Here is a 22,723-nt window from a genome sequence, read left to right on the forward strand (position 1 = left end):
TTTTGACAATTTTTGCCATGTTTTCATAGCATGTATGGAGGAATAGATTTTTGGAGTTTCATACTCCACCATCGCCACTAACGACATCTTGCTGTAAATTAAAGAAAATTAAATGCAAATTAAAAATATGTAAAATAAGGGAATTATTAATAAGAGAATATTTAGGGATTGGGTGGACACAAATGTTAAAACTGCTCAAGCAATGCTTAATTGCAAAACATTTGCATTGGTTAATAAATATTAAAAGAGAGAAATTGTTTCATATTATCTCATTGAAAATGATGTATAACCAATTATTCTTTGCTTTGAATTTAAGCTCAGTATGTAATTTTTAATCTTACCAATTCCATACCAAATTAATTCATATCATATCCTTGAAAGACTGAGTGTCTCTTTCTTAGATACAAAGAGAAATGCAGTAATATCTAGTGGCTTGTTTAAACTCTGGGTTTTGACTACAAAGTAAATCCCAACACTGTCTTTTACAAATGTATTTCCCTGGACAACATATAAAATATGGGAGTTTTTTCCTAAGACACAAGACTGGTAGGATGACCTCCATTCTGTGCTGACCAGCCAGTACATTCATTTCCCTTGGCCCTTGGTTGTTCAAAGTTTATACTTATCAGATAAATTAGCTTTATTTATCTCACATACATATGTGTATGTTTCTTATGAGGTACTATACTGTGTCACAGTCTGTCTCCCTTTCTGTTTCTCTGTATTCATAGTATTTTACTCCCAAGAAAAAAATTAACAAGAAGGTAAGACGGGGAGACAGGAAGGTTGAGGATACTATATTCGTTTTCTATTTTTGCTATAACAAACCCAAAATCAAACAATACAAACTTATTCTTAGAATTCTTTAAATCTGATGTCTGGTAAGAAACTCACTAAACTAAAATCAAGATTTTAAGTCACTGTTTCTTTCCTGGAAGCTTAAAAACAGGACCAATTTCCTGTTTCTTTGGATTGTTGGTAGAATTTATTTCTGTGGGGCTATAGCACTGGGTTCCTGTGTCATTCTTGGCTGTCAGCTGAGGACTGTATCCAGCTTCTATGATTTGCTGTATTTCTTGCCTCGAGGGCCTCTTCCTCCGTCTTCAATGCCAGCAAAGACAATTTGTGTCTTCTTGTGCCATAGTCCTCTGAACTAGCCAAAAAACATTTTCTGCGCTTAAGGAATTACGTGATTACATGAGTCCACATAGATAATCCAGAATAATCTCACCTTCTTAAGGTCCATATACTTAATCACATCTGCTAAGTTCCCTAAACCATGTAAGGAAACATATTTTCAGGTTCTGAGAATTAGGATGCACACATCCACAGGTTGGGAAGGCATTATTTCATGTACCACAGCGACAAATCATTGGCATATTTCCACTGAATGTTGGAAATGTAATGCCCGTAAATTAAAACTTTATATCAGGAACAGAGAGGGAAGAAACGTGTTACTAGAGACTTACCCCCAAAGAACGCAGTTTCTTCTGTTGATGAATTTTGGAAATGTCAGGAAGGCAGATGAGATAGGGAGAGAATAAACTGTTTTCAGATATGCATATCTACAGTAGATGGAAATCAGACAAACAATGCAGGCATTCCTCATGTTTGTAAAACTCAACCTGCCTTTCAGATACAGATCTGAGAATAGGTAGGATGTGGATAAAACCCAAGCAGAAGAGAGGGTGAATGAGCCTCTTCTAACTAATCTGTTGGAAATAACCCAATCTGAGGTAATGGGAGTAAGTAATGAAACAACAAAGATCGGAACTATGAAGAAAAGACTAGTGACCAAGGAAAATTCAAGCACTTTCTGAAGACAGAGAGAGCAACAGAAAGACAATGGTCTAAAATGGTAACTATAAAGACAAACAAATAAACGTTGGTAATCTTTCCCCAAATCAGTAATCCTATCCTGAAGTTGCCAAAAGAAAACTTCCTCCACGAGGAAGTTTAAAAACTGAACAAAAAGAGACTTTGTGTAGCTGAAAAGGAAATGAAAATGTAAAGAACGATTGTGAAACTTAAAAACATAGCAGAATTTAAATCTGGTTTGTAGATTAAATATGTATTACATGTAGAGGGCAGATTCTCTCGTGTATTTGTAGAAATTGTATTTAAACACATGCATGCATAAATACAAAAATGTCCTTGTGTAATTTTAGGAAGTATATGATAAAATATGTAATGTTTCTAAAAAGAAGAATAGTGTTAAGATTAACAGTAAGGAAATTACTACTAATTTGTCAAGTTGAAATTGCTATCATGGCAAACCACCGATTTTCCTTACACATTTCTAAAATTATTGTGTTTGGAAGACTTGTTTTCTTTCTGAGTACGACTTTGTTATCTTTTGTAAATTACAAAATATTCAGAAAAAAAAGGAATTTCGTCTGCGGTTGCTAAGAAAAGTCTCGATAATATATTCTGATCTCTTTATTCACATAGATGTACTATACAGGCCACATTTTAATTACAGAAAAATAGTGATATTTGAGTTGCAGTGATGCAAATTAAACATATTCTTCTATAAGTGAAGAAATTATTATAGGGCCTGTAGCTCAGAGAGATACTTTACATTGTCAGCTGTAAATTTTCTGGATTCCCAAGGGATATTACTTCATGCGCCTTCCATCACTGTTATCGGGAGTTGGATTACACAACAAATTTCATGCTTTAAGAAGGCATTTCCAATTAAGATTTTGTTGCCTGATATTAACGATCTACTTTTGAAATGGAATTAATTCTGATCATTAGTTTAATAGTTTCCTTTCTAGACAATGAACACCAGGCAAAATATAGCTCTATTTTTAGGGTAAAATAAAACCTTGTTTTGAAGGGTACTAGATAAAATTATGCAAAAAACGAGAGAATTTAGCTTCTCATAATAAAACAAGTGACTTACTTTGTCCAAAAGTTAATTGCCATGCACTTGAATGACTTTAACTCAAGAGCTAAGTTTCACCACCTCTACACTCATGAGATCCATCCAAAATAAATGTTTCTAAAACCTCTATTCATCAGGTTGTCTCATCAAATGAAATGTATTTTTCACATAGATGGTAATATATTATTGAATAGGAATGACCCCTACCCTCTTTTTTTTTTTTTAATGATAAGATGTCTCTGCACCTGACTCTGTCAGTTGCTAATTGCGTGACCTTGAGTGTTACTAACCTTTCACACATCTCTGTTGCCTCATCTGGAAACCATTAAAAATGTAGTCCATATTTATTGGAGTGTTGTGATATTTAAATGATTTAATACAGGTAACTTGTCTTGAAAAGTGCCTGGCATTTAGCGGGCACCCTGATATTAGTTATTTTATGATAAAAATTATTATTAATATCATTATTTAGATAATAAAATATAAATATAATGTATTAGTCATCCTTTTCATTATTAACATGAAATAGATTTATTTAAACATAATTTTAAGAAACAAATATATTTTGAAAATGATGTGCAAGAAACAAAAATCATTTTCTGATTTTAAATAATTTGTTTTGAAATATAAGAATCCTTCCTGGTTTCATTCTCACAATTAAAATAAATTAAAACAGACTTAGGTATTATATCTACAAATATGAATACATTTACATGTATTAAAATTATCTAAACATTTTAAATATTTTAAATAATCCAATATTTAAAATTAATATCTCATTTCCTAAAGTTGAAATTTAGCCAACATACCATCCTTTAACATTCTGAAACTATGAATTCAGACTCTCATTTTTTAGACCACTACTTTCACGACTTCAACAAATAGACCCAAGAGCATGACATTCTAACAATTTTGTAGTCTTGACCACTGGAATTATCAGTATCTGATAATATATTAATTTAAATATGCAAGCCACACCTCAAGGTCAACCTACCTCTAAATCAGTTATGTGATACTAACTTCATCTTCTGCCTCCCCCGTACCATTGTACCATGAATTACTGACTCCCAAAATCTTGATTACTTCTTCCTTCCCACAATTTGAATCACTTACCATGTACTTTTATAGTTTCATTTATAATGCCTGTTATTCTTACCTCCATTTCCAGGCCTTGTCTTTATCTATCATATGCAAATACTCCATTAATTACTAATTCTTCATTCTTTATTTGCTCTGCATTTCAGTTTACACTTTATAGCACTGCAAAGAGACCCTTCCTTAAATACCCATTTCTCCATGTGACTTCCATTCTCAAAAGCCTTCAACAACTCTGCAGTACTAACTCTATAGAGCCCAGGTCATGTGTTTGCTGTAAAAGTTCTAAGAGACCCTGGACAAACTTTGCATCACGGAACCTTTGTTTGTACATTTCCTCATCTTTGAAATGCCTCCCATTCTACTTACTTTTACAAACCATTCTCATCTTCATTCTTTTATTTAGTATAATGCATGGGATTATCTAGGCTCCTAGTTTTCTTACTACTCCTCAGACTCACCAAGTATATCCTTGACTCAGTACCTTGAACATGCAGCTTCATCTGCCTGGAGTATCCACATGGAACCTCCCCTGATTTCAGATTTTTGCTGACTGTTGCCTCTTTCTGCAGACATCTGTCTTCCTCCCATCCTCACCGCGTGTACCAACATCTTCCTGCTCCACCACTTTATACTCAATTACCATCATGTTACATTTTCTCAGGTAGGACCTTGAAACATCTGAAATTGTACAACACAGCTGTGCCACCTTACCTGTAGTTCCTCTGTCCATAGTTTCAGCGGCCAATCACAGTCTGGGAGCAGACGATCCTCCTTCTGATGTATTGTCAATGCATGAATGGTAGCCCAACACAACATCACAGTGCCTACATCATCCACTTAGCTTCATCTCAACACATTGGCATTATATCATCTGAGGAAGGGTGAGAACAGTACAGTAATTTGAGAGGAGAGAGACAGAGATGTCATACAAGCATTTTATTACAATATATCATTGTAATTGTTTTATTGTATTCTTAGTTTATTGTTACACTCTTACTTTGCCTAATTTATGAATTAAACTTTATTTTAGGTAATTATGCATAGGGAACAAAACTATATATATACATATATATACATATATATATATATATAGGGTTTAGCATATCTGCAGTTTCAGACATCCACTGGTCTTGGAATATATCTCCCATGGTTAAGGGGGGCTACTGGGTATTTATTTGAGAAATAATTCAGTATTTATTTTCTGTCTTTCCCTCTAAAACATGTCTGAGATATAAGGGACTTTGTCTATTTTTGTCCCTGGCATATCCTCAGTGGTGTAAGTAGGTTTTCAAACATGTTGAGAATCCCGTAAATGCTTGCTGAATGAGTTATGATGTCTGATACTAATGGCAGGAATTGAGATGCATGATGCATGATGGGTGCTTATCCTGAGAAAGGTTTCAGTGAAATATCTTCTCCCTTCAATTCCGGAAAATTACAAGCACAAGATCACATAGATTGTCCTCTAAAAGTTTATTTTTACTCTACAGAGCTTTACAATGAGCAAGCATAAAGGACAGACTGGGTCTTTCCGTAAGTATTTCTCCAAAAATTAAAATAAAGTATGCCATTTAGTTTGCACTGCATTTATTTAGTCATTTTAGGACCATAATAGCTCATTCAAGTCTCTGCCAATGAACTTTTGCTGTGATCTATGTAGACAGGTAGAACATATTATAAAAAAAATATTCAATTATCCTAAGAAACTTCTAGTATAACAGAAAAATTTGACCTTATTAATGACTCTGCAGTTCTTGGTCTTTCTAATGTGAGTTGGTATTCTCTCGGATAGCTGTATTCTCTCTGTCCCAATCAGTGCTCCATGCACTGATTCAAAACCTCCTTGACATGAAATAGGTCACTTCCTACCTGTAGTCCAGCCAGACAAAGATTCACCAATTTCCCGTGAATGAGACCTTTAAAGGTCAAAAAAGTGTTTCTCTTGGCAGTAGTAGGTAATTTTTTCTCTATTCAATTTATGACCAAACACATCTAGTAATTTGCAAATTTGGTAGCATATGAAAAAGCCCTGGGATGGCGATTTTTAAAAACAACAATCCAAAGACTCACCTAGAACTGCTAAACCAGAGTCTCAATATGGTGCCTCATAATATTAGAACAGGAAAAAGCCCACCACCAATAAACTGCTTCGACCAATTTTTACACCAGTTTCAGCAAACATTGATTTCAGCCATGTACAATAACATCATATTTTCCAGCAAAAATGTAATAAAGTACATATTTTTCTTGAGACCTAGTGGGCACCCGTATGACTATTTAATAAGGCGAATTAATACATGCATAGTTATTGCAAAGTTCTCATGATAATTGAGATTCTCTTATACCCTGATTTTAGCTCCCACCAGCCATCTGCTGTCCTCCCCAGGGTTTCTGCACATGTTAAGTGCTTTAGATCTCAGAGTTACTGGCTCCAGGTACCGTGTCCACAGGACTCCGAGTATCACTCTCACCATATGCAAGGGCAGTGTTTATCTCTTTGATTCATACCAACCACACATGAAAATCAACCTCTATTCCTTAGTAGTCTCTGTAGAGGCAAATAAGCAAACATAGGTCGCTAAAAATTTTATTTTATGGTGTGATGGTCTGTCAAACAAATTTTATTGGAAGTTCAGGAGGTGGAGGTGCTTACGCGGCAGTTGTATAAATTGCATAAATTTGGATAATAGATCATGCTATGGTCAGGGAAGCAGCAGAATTCCTTTCTGCCATCTTTTGCCACAAACCTAAGTGGCCTTCCTGCCTGATACTGTTACGCTGTCACTCCCTACCGCCTCCCATCCCATACCCACAAAGTTCTGATGTGATGCAGGTACTAATTTACCCCTTATTGTTGTTTTGTAGTCATGTTTCTTAATATTTATTTATTGTGGGGAGAGTGCAATCAGGGGAGAAGCAGAGAGAGGGGGACAGAGGACCCAAAGTGGGCTCGGTGCTGACAGGCTGACAGTAGCCAGCCTGATGTGGGGCTCGAACTCACGAACTATGACCTCAATACCTGAGCCGAAGTCAGCCCAACGGACTGAGCCAGCCAGGTGCCCCTCATAGTCGTGTTTAAATACAAGCTCTTATAACTTCATTTGGAATCCAGAGCCTGGCTAAATTACAGCCTGTGAACCCCATAATGTCTGAGCACTGCAGAGCTGAGTGGTTGCAATGGAGACTGTATGGATGGCAAGACTAAAATATTTACTCTGTGGCCCTTTACAGAAAGCTGTCAACCCCTTGCTAAGAAACTTTCAGAGGACTTTGCTAAACAGAGACTCTCCACTCCTTAACAAGACTTATGGGCCAGATATTGTTACATTTATTTTCCCACCCTTTCACTTTTTATCTAGGGAAGTATTTTCAGTGCCTGAAAGTAACAGCTGTCCTCCCAATTCTTTCTCCATGTGCCTTATGGAGTACAACATAATATGAAAAATGTATTTTAAACATCAGGTACTTTCTCCTGGCAGTCTTCTGAGGGTAGTAACGCTACATGCTGAATAGTCCTTAACTATGTTGGCAGCTTTCTTCTTTTGCAGCTCAAATGCAGTATAAATAAACCCAGTATGCAAGGAATTACTTATTCTTTTCATCTAGAATTGCTGCCATGAGTACGCCTTAGAGAGTCTTCCTCATCACTAATTTTTTTTTAATTTTTTAATGTTTATTTTTGAGAGAGAGAGAGAGTACACACGAGGGAGTGGAGAAGGGGCAGAGAGAATGGGAGACAGAATCCAAAGCAGGCTCAGGCTCTCAGCTGTCAGCACAGAGCCCGAAGCGAGGCTCAGACACAGGGACCAGGAGATCATGATCTGAGCTGAGGTCAGACACATAACCAAATGAGCCACCCAGGCGCCGCCCCTCCACCCCCCTCCCTCCGCCCATCACTAATTTTAATTTTTTCAAGTTTGCATCTAGTCCTTCATTTTCCACTCTGGATGTTCTGACTGAAAAGAACCATAGTTAGGTTAAGGGAAGTTTAATTCTACATTTCAGGTTGTTGGCTGTACTTACTGCTTCCTCCAACTCAGGGCTCAGCCATCCCTTCATTTCTCCTCGAAGGAGGTGAGACCTATACTCTGAACATCCCATTTGCAAATACTGCTTTCTGACTGTGCCCGATAGGCTGGATGCATAAAGAATTTGTTCACGCTGCCATCAGGGAGCCTGTTTAATCACACCAAGGCTGTTTCATTGCAGCTGAGTTTCCTCTGGAACCCAGGGCCAATAGGTCAGGTTGAGTTCAGGCAAAATCTTCCACAGGTCTTCTGGGGGAATGCACGAATGAACCTGGCTTAAAATTACTAACATCAAGATTAAGTTTTGACTGAGAGGGAAGTTTGCCTCCCTAGCTTACATATCTCATTGGTCCTCTTTCCCTCACAGCCAGATCCACTTCAGTATTCCTGAGACCCACAAATTAGAAACGAATATTATTAACAAGTCTGAAGAAGTAGAACATGCCTAGAGATAATCTATGAAGTCTGAAATTTCCAGGAGTCATTCATCGTAAATAGCCATGTCTCCTGTTTTCCAGATAAGTTTGGACCATCCTCCTGTGCTGAAGAAAATCTTTCAGAATTGCCTTTATAGTACAAACTAAAAGGGAAAAAAAGGGCCTTTATGCTACAAATTTCCCTATTTTTAAGCATGTGCAGAATTGTTCCCTCCTGTTTGTTAATACATTGTCTTAACTAGGGACAAGCAAGCCAGCCACTATGAACTGTAACTTACTTATGACAAAGGAGCCAAGAATAGATGATGGGAAAGGATAGTCTCTTTAACAAATAGTTTTGGGAAAAATGGTTAACCAAAAGAATGAAATTGGACCACCATACACAAAAAATTAACTGAAAATTGGTTAAAGGATTAGAGACTTGAAGCAATAAAATTCCTAGAAGAATACATAGGTGGCCAGTTCCTTGACATAAGTTCCTTGATGACTTTTGGAATCTGACACAAGCAAAAGCAACAAAAGCAAAATAAACAACCATCAAACTAAAAAGTTTTTGCACAGCAAAAGAAATCATCAATAAAATGGAAAAGAAACCTACTGAACAGAAGAAAATGATTGCAGATTGTATATGTGATAAAGAATGAATATCCAAAATATATAAAGAACTCCTACAATTCAATAGAAAAAAAAATAAATCTGACTAAAAACTAGGTGGAGGGCCAAAAATGACATTTTTCCAAAGAAGACATACAGATGACCAATAACATCTTGAACATATTCTCAACATCCTTAATTGTCAGGAAAACTCAAATGAAAACCATAAGGAAACATCACCTCACACTTGATAGAGTGGCTACTTTCAAAAAGACAAGAGATAACAAGTGTTGGTGAGGATATGGAGAAAAGGGCGCTGTTGGTGAGAATGTAAGCTGGTATAACCATTGTGAAAATCAGTATGGAGGCTCCTCAAAAAATTAAAAATATAACTGCCATACAATCCAGCAATTCTATTTCTGGATTATTATCTGAAGAAAACAAAAACAATAATTCAAGTGATATATACACCCCCATGTTCATTGCAGCATTATTTACAATAACCAAGATATGGAAAAAGTCTAAGTCCTTCCATGGATAAATGGACAAAAAAAGTTTGGCATGTATGTACAATGGGATATTATTTATCCCATTTTTATGGGATAAATAATGGGATATTTATATATCCCATATAAAAAGATGGAAAAGAATGAAATCTTGCCATTTGCTGAAACATGGATGGACCTCAAGGGCATTTTGCTAAGTGAAATGTCACATAAAAACAAATAACATGTGATCTCATATGTGGAATTCAAAATAAAACATTACAAAACAAAACTCTAAAAGCCAAGCTCATAGATAGAACAAACTGGTGGTTGCAAGAGGCAGGTGGGGTGGAGGTGGGAGAAACAGCTAAACTGTTTTTTGGTTTTGTTTTTGTCTTAGTTTAAGTAGATTGAATCAATTTTTTAAAGCAGCCATGTAGAATAGAAAAAAAAAATAAGAACAGGTATTTAAGCTAACAAGACATAATAAAGCAATTTTTATAGTCTGACAAAAATTAAGAGCGTAAATCCAATAATTTAAAAAATATATCTCAATTCACTAGTTCTGTACAAAATGATATTTTATTCCTCTTCCTAGCACTCAGAATCAGTATGAGAAATTTAAAAACTATTGACATTTCATGCTGATGCTTCAAATTGGGAAAGACAAAAATTAAGAGGCAATTTTATCCTTTCTAAATTTCAGTTTGTGCATTCCGAAAATAACTGCCTGGACTAACGGTCTAATCTGGAAGTACGTGCATTCAGATAAATCCTTTCTGACTGAAGAAAAATCCTCTATGCTATCACCTGTATTAAAGATCTAACTGGGGGCTAAGACTGTCTCTCCATGGGAATGGATTTCTCCTCTCCTCCCTAAAAATCAGAAATATATTGAACACTGTTCAAAATATGGATTATTTAATAATTTCAAATAGTGGGAGCAATGCCCAGTACTTATCATTTTAAATGTTAAAAATTCCTTCTCCCTCTTCTCCCCCATGACTTCAACTTACAGAAAAGTTGATAAACATTAACATCTAGCTCTCATTTCTTATAGAATAAATTGCTATATTGAAATTTGCAAGGGAAGGAAAAATAATGTGCACACACCATATAAGTTCTATCCCAAGCTATTCATATATGGAAAATATGAAGAAACAATCTCTACACTGTGTCTTCCACACATATCTACATGGTATACCAATAGCTCACAGGTGAGAAATAAATTCCTCACAACTTTCTTGCATTTTTAGTCAATTGTTACCTGAATTTAATTAAACAAAGACAGTAGAAGAACAGAACAAAAATAGAATAACAACAAGATCATGAATCAAAGAAAACAAATTGTCCAGCAGTACAAACGAAACAAAACAAAACAAACAAACAAATAAACAGGGAATCTAAAAGTGATGGAAAACAAAGAAGAATCAATACAGGGGTAAAAAAAATTAACAAAAATAAATAATTGGAAGTGGTTTTCATTTTCCTCAATAAGAAGGTGATTATTAAGAATATTCAATTCTCCAAAATTAAATTAATATGGTTCTAATTAGATACATGATAACATCTTATAAAAATTGAAAAGCAAATTTTAAGTTATTTACAAAGAATATATACAAGAAGAACTAAAAATACTAAAAAAAAAACACTGATGTATTCCTTGCTATGGTATAAATCAAAACATACTCTAAATTAATTAAAATAAAGATCAGGTGGTATACTTAGAAGAATGGCATCTTCTACTTGGTGTTTATTTTAATATACTATGCTATATATCTAATACACTATGCTATATATAGTCACACACACACACACACACACACACACACACACACACACACGTATATAGTAGCTCTTAAATTATTATTTCTCTTTCAGAGAACTAGGCCAACTCTTTGATTTAATAGTTTTGCAGCCGAGTGATGTTCCAAGTGATATGAAGTATTTTCCCTCCAATACAACATCCAAAGTATTCTTTATTGTTAATTACCTGTTTGTGTCTTTTATTTCCAGTTAGATTATAATTTACTCAAAAGATAAAAAAAAATTTGTTGTGTCATTTAAAATAATTTAGCATAATATTACATACATTGAAATTCTTCATAAACACATAAATAATTATTGGTTTATTTCAATTTCTTGTAGATTTTCACCATAAATGTTAAACAATCATTAACATCAGATAAAACAACTATATAATTGTCTAATTATCAGAAGCATAAACATCAATAAGTGATGTCAATTATTGATGACAGCACATGAAAAAACAAAGACACTGAATTCTGTGATATGTATAATTCAATTATCTATTTACAGCTTATAGAGGTTGAACAGATAAATGTGATTCACCTTGAGCAATACTTTATTTGATAATGGTAAACTGAAGTTTTAAAAACTCACATAACAATGATCACTAAAATTCACTATTATATATATCTATATATACAATACATAAATGTTTACATATATATGTATATATATAATCAACTTAAAGTTCATTTTTTAGACCTTTTTTAATTTACATATGAACCATACTTTATTATCTTTAGTTTGCATGACAATGGGGTGGCATGGCCCAAACCCTATTGCTAGAAAACTGCATGTCCTGGATTATAGAACTGTGTAAATATAATCTCTTAGGAATGGTGATGACATTTGTGTGGTATCTCCTATTAATCCCAGCTCCCCACAATGTGGCAGGTGACAGCTCTCATTTTTAGACTCCTCAGGAATTGTCTGAAGACAGTTGCTTCACTCAAAGTTATGCCCTATTCCTATGCAACCTGCAACCGATTACTAGTCATCTTGAGTCCAAAATCCCAGTGTCCTAGCCCCATCTTGGAAAATTCTGAAGGGTTACTTCATATTTAGAGCTCACTCTTATAGTTAGTGGTGGAGGCCTTTTTGTAGAGACTCCATTGAGGCCAACTCCTCACTCTGCCCGATGTTGTTTTTCTTCCTTTCCCTCAAGTGTTGATCCTGGAACACGATCTAAGAAACACTCTGCCCATTAATCTGTTTTAGAGTCTGCTTTTTGAGGAATTCAGCCTGTGACAGAGTCCTTTACACATTATCTTCATGTTAGTTTTATACATGTAGAGGCTGTGGAACTCTCTTCCCACTGATATAACCAATCTTGCTAAAAACCTGTCAAATTTGTATTGTCTTTATGGGAAAAAGTAGACCTTATATAATCATTTAAATGTCTTTAATACAGGACCCTAGATCTTATATATAATGTCTATACCCATAGCTTGTAGGTGTTTGACATTATGTAAAACTTGTTCTTATATAATTTCATTTCTATTATCTAAGATATCAGAAATTTTTCCTAACTTCTTGTGTATTGAGTCCAGTTCTTCTATTCAAGAATGACATAAACATTATTACTACAGGGTGTCACTTAGCATCAGAAATTATCAATCTATATTTTCAGAGCTGCTTGCCAATTAATATTAAGACATACCATTGAAAGGACTAAGAATATTTCCATTGTCCAAAAAATAGTTTGTTAGTTTCAGCCACACGTTTGTGTTAAACAGCTTCTTTAGAGTAAAAGACAGTTTGTAGATGTCTTGCTTAAGTCAGCATTACTTTTTCATCTATATTCATGGTTTTTTCAGGGTCTATGCAGTTAGATTTCAGAATCATGAGTCACAACCTTATTTCAGAAAGAATCTTATTTCAATCCATTGGTGAATATTGAAGTCTGAAGTGATAAGATTTAACGGTATTATAGGGTGTAGCGTTGCTCTAAAAATATAGAGAATTTTGGACTCATTGCCCCATTGAGAGTCACACTGAGAAAGAATTTTAAAAGATTTACCAGTCTACACTTTTATGAATATGAAAAGCACTTTTACAACTGAATTTTTTTTAACTTCAGGAAACTCCCAAAATTGTATTCTCTTTTCTTTTCAAGAAATGGCTTGCTAGCTAATTTATCCATATATTAAAGACTAATAAAATCAGAAGTTGCATGTAGAGATATATATATATTTACTTGTACTAGGATCCTTGTTTGAGCAAATATCTACAGACTTTTTCACATAGAATTGGAAATAACTAACCAAAATAGTCTAAAAAATAATGTGTATATAATTAGCAGTCAGGTAAAAATTACTGTTTAAGATAAATATGATTTAATAATTATATACTGGCCTGAATTAATTTTAGTAAGAAACTTTATACTATTGCATCAAAAGGATCCATTGTGTTACGCTCGTAAGTATTAGTTGAGTTTTAAAGTGTGGGTATTTTTTAAGTTAATTAATTAATTTTAAGTTTATTTATTTTGTGAGAGAGTGAGACAGCATGAGTAGGGGAGGGGCAGAGAGAGAGGAAGACAGAGAATCCCAAGCAGACTCCCCGCTGTCAGCACAGAGCCCTACGTGGGGCTCAAACCAAAGAAATCATGAGATCATGACCTGAGCTGAAACCAAGAGTCAGATGCTTAACCCACTGAGTCACCCAGTCACCCTGTTAAGTTTACTTATTTATTTTGAGAAAGAGAGTGCAAGCAGGGGATGTGCAGAGACAGGGAGAGAGAGAGAGAGAGAGAGAGAGAGAGAGAGAATCCCAAGCAGGCTTCACGTTGTCTGTGCAGAGCCTGACATGGATCTCCATCTCATAAACCAGAGCCATGAGATCATGACCTGAGTTGATAACAAGAGTCAGCCACTTTACCCACAGAGCCAACCTGGAACCCCAAAGCACGTGTGTTTTAAAATTCAAGTCATTGTTTTTTATTGTATTAATAGTTTATGATGCTTTTCAATTTTAATTCTATGCTATGATCTACTATTTCTCAACATTCCCTAATTAATTTTTATATTCTATTTAGGAAAAGAATTTATTAGTCTTATCTTCCACTTAGAGGTTATAAATTCAGCATGACATTACCTAGCAGACACATGAATGAAAGGCTATCAAACACCAACTAGTTGGTTGTATAAGAATTTTCTGAATGAAACACGTGTTTCTATCACTGTGATAGACATCGATAGATGTACTTGACAGAATAACTTCCAGTAAACTGGAAGAAATGGATTTTCCTATGGATTTATACTTGGTATATAAAATATAAATAGCACAAATGTTTATAAGCACTGTCTTTACACTTTTCAACTGAGAGTATGTTCTCTTCCTCTTAGTGTATCTGCCACTATAGTCCATATACTGTCAACTGTTTTACTGTTACCTGCACCCTTTCTTTAAAAAGAGTCATTACCAGTCAATTTCAGGTGTTATTCATGGTCGATAAAGCTGTATGCGTAAAAATAGCACTGCTCATCCAACCTTAAAATGGAACATAAGAGCTAAGAGCTTCTGGCAATGCAGACTCTCTTGAAAATATGACATTAAGTTTTTCTGCAATGAGAAATATGTAAAGTGCCCACTTCCAATCCACTGCAGTGAACAAAAGCTGTGATATTTATCTAGAGCCACATTTTTCAAGATCAGTGAGGTCATCACTGGTTTGAGTTTGCTAGTCAAGGACATGCTTCTGGCACTTAGCCTTGTCATTCAGGCATATGCTTGAAATGCATTAAAAAAATAAATATATAAAAGTTATTTATAGAGCTCTGTGCTGGGTCCCCTTCTGTCCCACCATGGGAAGCCAGGCCTCCCTGTCTAGAGAAAAGGAATCAATTCAGACATTGCCTTCTCTTCCCTGCCCCCAGCTCATATCAAATTCATATTGTCTCAGTGTTATTTCATATGGCCCCACCAAAAGAATACAGTGTCCTTGCTTTATATTCTCTGTGTCAAGCACTTGGACATGATTAAATATATGTTGGTAAAAGTAATTAATTGGATTACAGATAACTTGATGTAGGAAGAAGTCAGCTTTTAATTGGGTGGCTATATATTATATATACACACACACAGATTTAAAATTTTCACCTAATAAAAATTCCAAAAAGTTTTAAACCTGGATTAGAATTTCTTAAACAATTATATCAGAATATTTTAACTTGGCCATTGGTTTCAATGATACTGCCATCATTTTTAAATGGACTATTTAAATTATTTTATTAATATATGTGAAAATAATGCAAAAATATTAGATATGCTGTAGTGTGTTGCCAGGCCTAAGACTCCAGACTTCTCCATCAGAAACAAAAATTATCCATGTGTAGAATAAAAGTATTTTCTAGAACAATGTGTCCTATGACTTTCTGCAATTATGAAAATATTTATAAATGTTTATAACTCAGTGCTTTCCAATAGAGTAATTGTAGCCACCTGAGACTATTAAACATCTGAATTATGGTAGGGAAACTATGCAATTAATTTTTTAAATTGGTATTATTTTAATTAATTTTAAATTTAAGTATCCATAGCTATATAAACTTACGGGTTACAACTCATGTCTAGAAAGTCAGAGAGGAAACAAAACTATTCAAACCACTTAAAATGTGATAACTGAGAAATTGTAAACAGATATTGTAAATATGAAGGTCATAGATGGGACACCTGGGTGGTTCGTTTGGTTGAGCATATGACTCTTGATTTTGGCTCAGGTCATGATCTCACAGTTTGTGGGGATGAGCTCCATGTAGGGCTCTACTCTGACAGTGTGGAACCTGCTTGGGATTCTCTCTCTCTCTCTCTCTCTCTCTCTCTCTGCCCTTACCCCACTCCCACTCTTTCTCAAAATAAATAAATAAATATTTAAAAAAATAAAGGTCATAGAATAAATGAACCAAGAATTATTATAAAATGAGAAAGAAAAAAGCTTTTTTTAATTGATTGAATGCCAGAAAAATAATTTGCCTTTTAATTACCCAAAAGGACATTTCAGTTTCTTAGCTGTCCAGAAATCATCAGATGACCATTGGCCTGTGATAAATATAAAACCATCAATGTAATTAACAATAATTTTGTATTTAAAATAGAGAATTCAAAAGAAGAGAAAGTAATGTAGTGTCATCCATTGTTCAAAACAAAATATCTATTTAAGTGATTTCGTGATGTAAACAATTAAAATAATGATCATTAACTTATTTGATCTCTATACTTGATCTCAATAACAAGTATCTCAATGTAGGACTTTAGTAGGATTTTGTACAATGCTCTGGATCACACAAAATCAGCTTTTTCAGTTATATTCATTAAACTTAGACCAATAAAAATGTCTTAATTAAAAATTAAAAGTATAAGTATACAATTAATTTTTTGTTTATTTATTTATTTTGAGAGATCCCCTGTGCCAGCAGGGGAGGGGCAGAGAGAGGGAAATAGAGAATCTCAAGCAAGCTTCCTTGTGTCAGCACAGAGCCTGACTCGGGACTCAAACCCAGGAACCATGACATCATGACCAACTGAGCCAAGTATACAATTACTTTTAATATAGAGTCATTTTTCATCATGCAAAATGCTGTGATGAATTGTGTATGAGAGAAAACGCAGTTTAAAAAATAAATTTTTACCCCAATGTGAATTTGGTAAAGCCATCAACAAAACACTAACTCGATATTCATCACTGTTGGATTTTGGGGTGGAAATGTTAGGTGTACTGACTAATATCCTAGACTCCCCGTCTTAGAGGACAAAATTAAAACAAACAAATGAATGACGACATAAAACCTCCTACTTTTTAATCCATTAAAAATAAGTCACGAGAAATCGCTGTAAATCAACAGTTCAGCCAATAGGAGGACAGAGCAATGAGAGCATGTGAAAAATCTCCAGTCAAAAGAGTTTTCAAAATATCTGCTATTGTTAAGGCAACCTCTTCCTTAGTGACCATCCTTCTTTCACCATACAGATGAAAGAATATGCCTTTCCTACAAGAAACGCACATTCTTAGGTGAGGCCTCAGAAGGTACTATGCGTTTTTCATCCCATGAATAAAACTCTCTAAAGTTAAAGTCGGGGAAATGAGTCAAGAAAGCAACTCTGGTGTAGAAGCACCTCCCCCAGAGACATGAGTCCAGAGAGTTACCCATCCCCCACCAAGAAAGGTGAGGAAATCATACCAACTGTGTAGTATGTTGAATTTCTAAGATGTCATTTACCATGTTCACTGCAATATGACTTCAATTTATAATTTTTCTTTGTCAACAAAGGAATCTTGGTGTTTGGAGGGTGAAGGGTTTTTGGTGTTTTGGGAAGGCAAGATTATGCTAATATTTTTAATTTTTTTCTTCTGAATTTATACTTCAGCTATTTCTTTTCTGCCCTTAATTCTCCTTCCTGTTTTCTCCTTCCTATTCTTTCTCCCTCCCTGTCTCTTCCTGTAGCTTCTTTCCTGCTCTCTTCATCCTGGTCCCCTGTCTGCTGTCTCTTCTCTTCCCTTTTGTTCTTTTTTCTTTCTTCCTGAGTCTGTTTCTCTTTGTTTTCTTTTCTCTGATCTGTCCCCATCTCTAAAATACACATAGCACCTATCCCACAAATAATCATTTTTCTGTACAGGATGGAAAATACCCTTTACTCTCTGAAAAGTCCATTTAAAAACTCCTCTCTTTCCAGCTAAATATCTGTGGGAGGTCATATTTTTTCATATACGTTAAAAAATGTATCCCAAGAGACTGGATGTTTATGCCTATATAAGATGCCAGCTCTCTTCTATTCAACTGGACATCAAGGATATTTGTAAAATTAAAAAAAAATTTTCTCACTATTTTTTTTGTTTTTTTTTTAAAATATGGCTATATAGCATAATCTATACTTATATATTATGTGCGTATTTGTATTTTTCAGAAACTATTTCTATCTTATTTTCTGTCTTCTATTTCTGACAATATAAACCTTATCTTTTTGTCAATGTATTTATTTTCTTTCTGTTTTGGGTTCTCTTTAAATTATCAGGTTTTGTCAGATGTGTACTGATACTTGACATGTTATTCATATATAGGATTGGGGTTTAGAAAATTTTTTGAGTATCTTGGGACACCTGGGTGGCTTAGTTGGTTAAAGATCTGACTCTTGATTTCAGCTCAGGTCATGACCTCACGGTCCCTGAGATCAAGCACCACACGAGGTTCTTGGCTGACAGCACAGAGCCTGCTTGGGATTCCCTCTCTCTCTGTCTGCCCCTCCTCGGCTTGCTCTCTCTCTCAAAATAAATAAATAAACACTAAAAACAATTTAAATTATGCTACATGCTCCCTTTTCAAATGACAGCATAGAGAAAAGTGCAAGAGACATACTCTGTGATATTTATGTGGAAACTCGTTTATAATTCTTTCACTTGAATGTACTGCTGCCTCTTGGGTTTGTCTGTCTCTGCCTCTTTGTCTTTCTTTTTCATCAAACACTAGGTCTGTATAACTCTCTTAAGGAATGAGTAAACAGAAAATCCTTTGAATGCACATTGTCAAATATGTTCCAACACATGATTTTTTTTCCTTCATTTGCTTTAAATATTAAATTACGTTTGTCTTCATTTGGTATCAGGATTATAATGCCTAAATTAAAACTGACTACTGGCTCATAATTGGTCTCTGGAAGGTTGTAGAAATGTATATGTTTTAGTATTCTTAAAGTTTAGTCTCTATTGTGCCATGTAGAGTTTGGTTATCTATCTTCTTTAGAATTCCAGCAGCTGTTAAGTTTGAATTCTTCCATCTTTCTTTTTTAGTGATTCTTGATAAACATTCCTTCAGATGCTTCTTATTTATTTCTCTCCTTTTGAGACTCCAATTTTATGATAAGTGAGTATTCCTGTCCAGGATAGAAGCGTTGTCTCTTCTATTTCTGCCTTCAGTGTCTTTTAACTTTACTTTCATTTATATTCCTATAGTGATCACTTCTTTATGACTTCTGAAAGAGTTCCCCAATGGCATCTTTCAGCTCAATTAAATCTCATCAACTACGTATTTTGATATTTAGTTCATTTACGGAGTTTTTATTTCACCCGTGATATTGTTTGTACCTAGAATTTCCCTTTGATTTGGCATTTTATCAGGTTAGTCCTGATTTTTACTTAAAAAATTTTTAATGTTTATTTATTTTTGAGAGAGAGACACAGAGTGCAAGTGGGGGAGGGTCAGAGAGAGAGGGAGACACAGAATCTGAAGCAGGCTCCAGCCTCTGAGCTGTCAGCACAGAGCCTGATGTGGGCTTGAACTCACAAACCACGAGATCATGACCTGAGCCGAAGATGGTGCTTAACTGACTGAGCCACCCAGGTGCCCCACCTGCTTTTAATTTAAAATACTATTTCATGACTTTCTGAGGGTGTTTATGTACTTACATAAGATTTTTTTAAAACTTCTGTTATATTTAACTTTATGTGTATGTATGCATGTATGTATGTATGTATGTATATGAGCTAGAGGGCAGGGGGAGAGGGAACATGTGCATGCAAGCAGGGATGGGGCAGAGAGAGAGGGAGAGAGAATCCTAAGCAGCTGAATGAACTGTGAGACTGAGTCCAAATCAAGAGTCTGATGCTTAACTAACTGAGCCACCCAGGCACCCCATCTCTGTTACATTTTTTTTCTGTTTTGTCTATTATTAGTTTTCTTAGCAAATTTATTCCTCTTTAAGGCCATTGTGGTAGCCAGAATACCAACATGGTCTTCCTGTGAGCTCACATTCCCTCGGGGTGATCAGGTCAATTGGCTGGTGAAATATACAAAGAGGAAGGAGCAAATCTCAGCTCTCTTTTGTGCCCCTGTTGGTGTGGATGGACAGGTGAGAAAATCTCTAGGCCAGCCCCCTCCCACTCAACCACACTACGATGGTTAATTTTGTGTGTCGACTTGGTTAGGCCACCGTACCCACTTTTGGGCCACACACCAGGGTGGATATTATTATGAAGGAATTTCTTTTTTAGATGTGATCACGATTTACATCAGTAGATTTGAGTAAAGCATATTACCCTCCATAACGTGGGCGTGTCTCTTCCAGTCAGTCGTGAAAGCCTTCAGGAAACAAAACAAAACCAAACCAAACCCCTGAGGTATCCAGAGGAAGAAGGAATTCTGTCTTCAGATTGCTTTTAGACCAAAAGTGCAACACCAGCTCTTCCCTGGGCCTCCAGCTTGCCTGCCTGAAGACCACACGCTCTCTCTAATAACAACCCTGCCCTACCTGTTTACTCATACCTGTCCCAGGGGTTCGGAACCAAAACCACGTTTCTTTTTGATTATACAAAGTATGAGAATGCAAGGTGCCTCCAGAACAACATGGAGAAGAAAGGTGGCCACCCATCAAGTCCTTCCCTTCAACGGAAATTTCGTCCTCCCCTCGCCAACTGTCTACCACTGACCTCACGCTGCTGTGCTGTGTTAGCACTGGCCTTTGCACCAGAAGGAAAGCCATTGATGCTTTGAACACTGATGTTTGTTTCTCAGTGTTCTGCAATTATAATATCTCTAGGTTTGGGTGTTGGGAATGATGTCAGTAGATATTATGCGATATTCGGTTATTTATCTTGTCATACACAAAGGAGCAAAAACGTTTTCTGGCTCTGTGATGATTAAACAATGTATCTACAACTTTAAATGTCTCTTTGTCTCTTTTTTGGCAATTGTAATACTTTATCTTCCCTGCATATATTGAAGTTGCGTGTTTTGCTTTGCTTTTGTTTGTTTGTTCATTCATTTTCACCACTTAAAAATAAGTTTATCACATGAATCCCTAACGTAACTGCAAGTAGAAAATTATTAATACATAAAGTCTGACATGGAGGTACAACTTTTGCAATAGCAAAAAACCCAAAAACCCTCCGTACAAGGCATCTATAAAGAGTGAGGAAGAGAAGGAACAACAGGAAGAGGAAGGAGAGGAGGAAGAGAATGATGTCTGCTGATGAAGAAGTCTAAAGCAAAACAAATGAATAAAGCACTATTTTATTTTTTTTCGTTTTTACTTTGATCCCCCACCCAATAGAATGCTTTAAACACTGTCTTCAGCTCTGAGCGTCTTCAGCTCTGAGAGTCCCTGTGTGGCGAGGCGACACTCAATGCTCTATACTTGTTGTAATTCATCCTTATTATGCATAAAATCATACGTACCTGCAATGCTTTAAAATAGCTTTGTAATGATACAAAGTTGTAAATTCTGTTCAAGATCACAAAATTAAAATAAAAGTGTCATATGAAATTTTAGTTATAAAATAAAATTCAGTTTGAGATGCTCTAAATCAATAGAGGGAAGAGTTAAGTAAATGACAATAAGGTCATTGGCTAGTTACTTCATGGGCAGGTCACTTCCTTTTCTCATCTCACATTATAGAAAATAAATTACAAATTGATCAGACTTTTAAATGCAAACATCAGGTCTAAAGAAAATATGGTTGATTTAAAAGTTTTAAAAAAGGACACATTTTATCAAAACGTTTATTGCCTGACCTTCATGTGCATTGTTTATTTAGATGATCTTTTAAATAGACTTAAAAATAAATTCTGCCAGCTGTTTTTTTGTCATGATATTGACCTTATAAATTAATTTAGAGATAATTGCCAATATCAGATTAAATATCAGATTAAGACAAAACATTTATGTATCTCAATTTGATCCATCACTTTTTATATTGCTAAATAGATTTTTGTGACATTTTTAATACCAAAGTAATATACAATTTTTACATATTTCTTTGTAACTTTACTTTTCTTCATGTTTATTTATTTATTTTGAGAGAGAGAGAATGAGAGAGAGAGAGTGTGTGTGAAAGGTGGAAGCGGCAGGGAGCGGGGGGCAGAAAATCCCAAGCAGACTCCTTCATGTCAGTTCAGAACCCAACATGGGGCTCAATCCCATGAACTGTGAGATCATGACCTAAGCTGAAATTGAGCATCAGAGACTCAATTGATTGAGGTACCCAGATGCCTCTGTACCTTTACTTTTGAAATGCTATTTTGAGTTAACTACTTTTGATTGTTTATGGAAGTTATAATAAAAGAAGGTAAGTTAAGTCTAAAAGAGTCAAGAGAGATTTCTGAAGCCATTATCATTTATTGCCTACTATTTTTCTAACTTTATCCAGTCTTTCTTTTGGGTTTCTCATACCTAAGTCATTAATGACAAATAATTATAATTGATAGTGTTTCTTTCTTGCCAATTTACATATCATTAGTCTTGTCTGCCTCTTTACATAGATTGGTTAATTATTCCATTAAAACAGATAAATAATTATGCAATAGCAGGAATTCAACCATTTCTGATAATTGTCTGGAATGTGAAAATTTCTTCTATTTTATGACAAAATAAGTCATACTTTCAGATATATTA

The sequence above is a fragment of the Lynx canadensis genome, chromosome A1 (assembly GCF_007474595.2).
Source record: "Lynx canadensis isolate LIC74 chromosome A1, mLynCan4.pri.v2, whole genome shotgun sequence".
NCBI classification, from domain to species: Eukaryota; Metazoa; Chordata; class Mammalia; order Carnivora; family Felidae; genus Lynx; species Lynx canadensis.